Raw genomic sequence first — 6431 nt, forward strand, 5'->3', positions numbered from 1 at the left:
GGTCCAGGGGTCTTGATTCAAAGGCGGTCAAAAAATAGTAAGATTTATGGCTAACAGAGCGTAATTTGCCAAAGAACGTAAAACCACTATAAAATTGTTAAAGCTGCCGGCGCGCCGCGGCGGTAGTGTAGCAAAGCTACTTGTGGCAAGTTTTAGACTCAAGATGTCGCCCCGCCAGAAGAAGTTAAATATTGCGCCTAAATTATGCCATGCTACAGCGGAAATGTTGTCCATTGTCGTGCCATTTCTTTAAATGAAATTAACTGCTGCTATATGTACATATGTATGTTTATACAAAACGTAAGCAAACAACATTTTGCTTGCCAAGTCTTCTGTTCTCTTTCATTGCAAGTTGAATTATTTTAATATCTATTGCAAAATTTTGTACATAAAATAAAATAACAATTTATAATATACAACGCTTTTATAAATGGACTAAAAATTATAAACCTTAACTTATTTTATTGTATTCATTTTAGTGCAGTTTTGACAAAATTGTCTTGCTAAAAAATCTTTTGTTACACTACTTCATTTTATTCCTTTGATTGTACAGGTTAAATAAAAGCTTGTTTTTAAAAAATATTTTTTTTTACATTATTTTATCTTATATATTTACTAGCAGAGCACCCGACGTCGTTCGGGGTAAACAAATCAAAATATAAAACAGTAATACAAATATTCAGCTCAGCATAAATTAGAGGAGGAAAACTATTTTCTTTCTGGCCGCCTTATGAGCCAAACTTTTAACTTTATCGTACTTAAACTAATATATATTGATCATCACTTTCTGTACTAAAAATCTTACTCCATTATTAATATTACCTGAATTTAGGAAACGATAGAATTTTTAAATTAAAATTAGTCTACTATGGTACATTCGGTTAAGCTTCCTATTCGTTAAGCTATTTTAGTATAGCTGCACTTTTCCGGTAGAATGCTTATTTCAGAAGTAGTTTTATTCATTATATACGAAGATGTTTCTTTGACAGCATCGCGGGATCAACAAAATGATTTAATATTTCCATTTCAAAATGCTCTAAAGACTGTAAGGTTTTAAAAAAACAATGTTTTAAATATCCAGCGGTATAATAGTTGAATACATACTTATCTCCCTTTTGAAAACACATTTCCTTCCGAATCTTTAATAACAAAAGAGCGCGGCTCATTAAGTTTTTCAGCAACTACTCCCGGAAATCATAGCGAAGTAGGCGCTCTTTTAAACATAACCCTCTCACCTAATCTTATCGGTTTCAAAGTTCGAGTATTTTTATTGTAATTTTTGGCTGTTTGTATAAATTTATCTTTCTTAATATTAGAATATTTACTTTTATCAATAACTTTGGGCTCTAAATTTTGCCTAATATTCGGAATTTTGGTCCTTAAAACTCGAGACATTAACATCTCTCCCGGACTTGGCATGTTACCTTTAGGTGCGGTTCTATAACTAAGTAATGCAATGAGTGGATCAGTTTTCGTTTCCAGGCACTTTGTAAACATTTTCTTTATTGTCTGGATTGACCGTTCTGCTAGTCCATTCGACCTTGCTACGTATGGGCTGGAAGTTTTATGCTCCACGTTCTATTCACCACAAAACTCCCCAAATTCTTTTGATTGGAAAGGAGGACCATTATCTGTTACCAATAAGTGTGGAATTCCATGTCTGGAAAAAATTAATTTTAATTTATTCTTAACTTCAAATGCAGAAAAACCATTACTTAAGCATTCAATTTCGATACATTTAGAATAGTAATCAACCAATAATAAATACTTTTTGTTATTAAATTCAAATATATCGCAACCCATCTTATACAGGGAATTTCAATTATTTCATGTGGCATGATTTCCTCCTTTGGATTTGAATTTCGGTATTTCATACAGGTCTCACAATCCGTGACTAGGTTAAATATGTATGTCATTATACATATTGGGCCAATACATCGACGGCCTAGCTAAGCTTTGGGTGCGTTGTACACCCAAATGACTCTCATGCACACGGATTAAAATGTTTCTACGAAGTGCATTATATATATATAATAATTTGATTAGTTTTTAAAAGAATATCTTCATACTCAAGTATTTCATTTTTAAATTTATAATAAGGCATAACGTCTTTGCTAACTAGTGTTTTATTTTCTGGCCAGCCATAACTAACATACTGTCTAATTTTTTGTAATGTTTCATCAGTTTTTGAGTATGCCTTAATTTGTTTATTTCATCAGAGGGGATTGCGAAATTCACTGTTAAAAGACTACAATGTAAGGCCAAGTCTTTGTCGAATTCAGTTAGAGCTGTTTCTTTTAAGGGAGCGCGTGAAAGAGTGTCTGCAATATAAAGCTGAGTTCCAGGCTTATACTTTACAACTAAGTCGTAACATTGAAATCGAAACATGAATCTTTGGAGTCGACCTGGTATATTGTGGAGCGGTTTTTGAAATAATGAAACAAGTGGTTTATGGTCTGTATTCACTATATAAGAATATCTAAGAATATATAATTCGTAAACCGTAAATAAACCGATGGAATCGGGTACAACCAAACAGAATTGCGAAGAGCTCTTTTTCTATTTGAGCGTAGTTTGTTTGGGAATCTGTTAGTGAAGCTGATGCGTATGCTATGGGATTTCGGTCGTGCAAAATAGCGGCGCCAACTGCGTTCTTAGACGCGTCAACTGACAAAATTACTTCCTTAGTAGGATCAAAATACGTATACAGAGAAAATGATACAGGTGCTGCTGAAGTCCTTCAGAAATATAAAAAGTTGTAGTCACGTTTTAGTTCCGACTCCAGGGCTCTTAAAAACTAGAAAAACGGTCGAATTTCGACTGTAGTTTTAGTTTTTATAAATTTTTGTATTTGTATTCCTATTTGAATCGCCTTATCGCCAGAATTTCTTGAAAGTTCTTTACTGCTTACAGCTATTAATATGTTTACGAGCTTAAAAATGTTAAAGAGGCTAGCAAAATTGAGTTATTTGACTCCCTGAATGACCTGCTATCGACAGATTTGGCAATTCTGATTTTTTGCGGATTAAATATTGAAAACAAGGTTGGTCTACTTTTTTCCAAAAGTTTAATCCATCAACTCGAACCAAACGGGCCTTTTTGACCCTCTGTTGAAAAAAAATGGCTTATAGATGGTTAAAATTTCTACTAAAATTTAAAGCGCCAAATTTTTGTAAGGAGAATGTAATGAAAAATAATACTAATGTTTACCATAAAGAGGGAACTTTAACCCTGTGTAGAAAACATTGCGATGCGAGGGAGCCAACCCTTCCTGGGGTCTGACCACCACTAAGGAATGCTAACGTAATTTTCACACAGCCACCTAGTACTTGCATACGTATGTGGGACCCCAGAATAAAATAGCTTACGAATGTAAATATTAGCAAAAAGATGAGTTTGTTTAAAATATTAAAAAAAATTCATAGAAAAATCAACTTGTCTTTGTTTTATCTTCAATAATGGAGGAGTTAGAAGCAAAGAGGCCGCTTCTATTATAACCAGGGACGTGAACCGGTTTTGAACCGAACCGGTTTTGAACCGGAAAACCGCTTTTTTCTATTAATTAACTGAACCATTAACCGAACCGAAATTTTCCACAAATGTTTGATCCGAACCGAAAACCGAACCACTTTCCATAAAGGTTTAAAGGTTCGTTTCAACCAAGTTTTAATAGATAAATGTACCTACTTTTTTCCTTTTTGTTAAATATTGTAATCCTACCCTGTGACAGAAAGACAGAAGAAATACGTTTGTGATAAAATTTTGGGAAACGGGCGTGCCACCGCCCACTTATGATCACATATGTGTATCTCGGTAACCGGTCTACCAATTTATACCAAACTCGGTATGGCTATTGTGCTTGCCAAATAAAAGCAAAACGTTCAAAATTATTGAAATCAGACTAAAATTGAGGCCGCTTTGTATATAACGGTAAATTTCAGAAATGCTTGAAACTTCAATATTTCGAAATTTAAGGACGCTTAATTACTCAAAATTTATAGACCCCGCTTACCATGTTGCGGTGGCTCTCGGAAAGGTGAAAATCATATATTTAATACTTGCGCCGGGTGTTTTATGTCCGGCTCCGCCCGATCTTAGACTTTATTACTTGTTTGTTTTTCGAACCGTTGAACCGAACCGAAACTCCGGTTCAAAGACCAAAAAAACCGCTTTGAGGAACCAATCCAAAAGTGCAAAAACGGTTCGAACCGCTGAACCGAACCGACAAAATTTTTCATCCGGTTCACGTCCCTGNAAATTATAAAATTTTAGTTGAGAAAAAGAAATACCCACAAAGAATTTCTCATAAATGTATTGAAATATTACTATTTTTCACAAGTTCTATTTGGGAACTTTGTGCCAAATTGAAAAATTAAGTGCCATTTGATGTAAAATAGGGCCAAAAATGGCACGGTTTGAGCCAAGCTGGCAGCCCTGTGTATGTCTATTTATAGGTTGGTGGTTCATATGATTGAAGTTAATGTGGATCTGCTTTCTATTGCTAATTATATATATTTTGTCTCATATTGATTTATTAAATTTAATTCAATACAATCAAAATGATTATTTCAAGTACCGTTTTTAACATGAATGTGATCTTAATAATATCACGTACTCTACGACGAAGGCGCTGTACTGATCCTTTTTTTACAATAGTGACCGTGCAAAGGCCGCTAATAAGGTGGCTAGCCAAAGGCAGCACTGACACAAAGTGATACTGTCGTTATCTCAACCTCGATTTGTTTGTGGTACGGGTCTGATTTGATTAATTATGCCAAAATTTGCACCCGCAAATTTTTGCTTTTCAAATATAAGGGCCACATTCTTAATTTACATATTTATTTAATTAAGAAAATGTTTAAAACTTAAAACAAATATGTTATCTNGTGAAAATTTTTTACAAAATTCCTTAGGCGCCGGACGCCGCCGCCGCGCCTATATTTTCGTAACTCGGCGGCGGCGCGTGAGGAATGACAAAAAACGGCGGCGGCGGCGGCGTGGCTCGGCGGCGTATACCTCTAATATGTATGTCCAGGGCTGCCAACTATCCTTCGCTATCAGGTGCCATATTGAGGATAAAAAAGTGCCAAAATGTGCCCAATAGAAAAATAAAAGAGCCAAAAAGGTGTCATTTTTCTAATCCTTCCCAATTAGCAATAAAATAAGAACCACATTTCTAAAACAAAAGTCCAGTGCCAAAATAAAATAAACCAGTTGAATAACCTTTAGAAATTATAAAATTTTAGTTGAGAAAAAGAAATACCCACAAAGAATTTCTCATAAATGTATTGAAATATTACTATTTTTCAAAAGTTCTATTTGGGAACTTTGTGCCAAATTGAAAAATTAAGTGCCATTTGATGTAAAATAGGGCCAAAAATGGCACGGTTTGAGCCAAGCTGGCAGCCCTGTGTATGTCTATTTATAGGTTGGTGGTTCATATGATTGAAGTTAATGTGGATCTGCTTTCTATTGCTAATTATATATATTTTGTCTCATATTGATTTATTAAATTTAATTCAATACAATCAAAATGATTATTTCAAGTACCGTTTTTAACATGAATGTGATCTTAATAATATCACGTACTCTACGACGAAGGCGCTGTACTGATCCTTTTTTTACAATAGTGACCGTGCAAAGGCCGCTAATAAGGTGGCTAGCCAAAGGCAGCACTGACACAAAGTGATACTGTCGTTATCTCAACCTCGATTTGTTTGTGGTACGGGTCTGATTTGATTAATTATGCCAAAATTTGCACCCGCAAATTTTTGCTTTTCAAATATAAGGGCCACATTCTTAATTTACATATTTATTTAATTAAGAAAATGTTTAAAACTTAAAACAAATATGTTATCTTTTCTTTCCAGATGTAAACTATGTATAATGAGCGCGATTTTTCAAAATATTACAAATTATATGACATTTTGCATATATATAAAAAAATTCAAAATCAGTGTGTAAATAATCTGCGCCATATATAGGGCATTTCTATATTTCCTACGCATAGAATGGATACAAGTTATAANGCATATAGGGCATTTCTATATTTCCTACGCATAGAATGGATACAAGTTATAATGCTGCAGTTCAAAGTGAAGTTACCCAAAATTTAGCCTTGGAATATGATAACAACATCGAAAAATGGCTATTACTTAGAAAAACTGGTCTTCACCACATGGCCTCGCCAGCAAGAAAAAATATGGAGCGCGACATTGTTTACATTCAAAAGAAAATCTCCGCAATACAATTAGACCACAAAAAAAGCCGACTATCAAAATCAGCGAGAAGGCGGCTTCGCAAAAAANATGTTTGTGGTACGGGTCGGATTTGATTAATTATGCCAAAATTTGCACCCGCAAATTTTTGATTTTCAAATATAAGGGCCACATTCTTAATTTACATATTTATTTAATTAAGAAAATGTTTAA

At 34.2% G+C, this 6431-nt stretch overlaps 1 long non-coding RNA gene across 1 annotated transcript in view; it reads left to right on the top strand.

Moving 5' to 3' along the window:
* LOC108367747 (uncharacterized) overlaps nt 1–5968 on the top strand; it is a 7587-nt gene extending 1619 nt beyond the window's left edge. Inside the window, exons 2-3 of the long non-coding RNA XR_001848288.1 lie at nt 1082–1083; nt 5871–5968. This is a non-coding gene — a long non-coding RNA (uncharacterized LOC108367747). The remainder of the gene's footprint in view (nt 1–1081; nt 1084–5870) is intronic.
* Nucleotides 5969–6431: the final 463 nt, after the last annotated feature.

This window comes from Rhagoletis zephyria, unplaced genomic scaffold, assembly GCF_001687245.7.
Source record: "Rhagoletis zephyria isolate East Lansing unplaced genomic scaffold, Rhagoletis_zephyria_1.1 Rzeph_scaffold_02800, whole genome shotgun sequence".
In the NCBI taxonomy this organism is placed as follows: Eukaryota; Metazoa; Arthropoda; class Insecta; order Diptera; family Tephritidae; genus Rhagoletis; species Rhagoletis zephyria.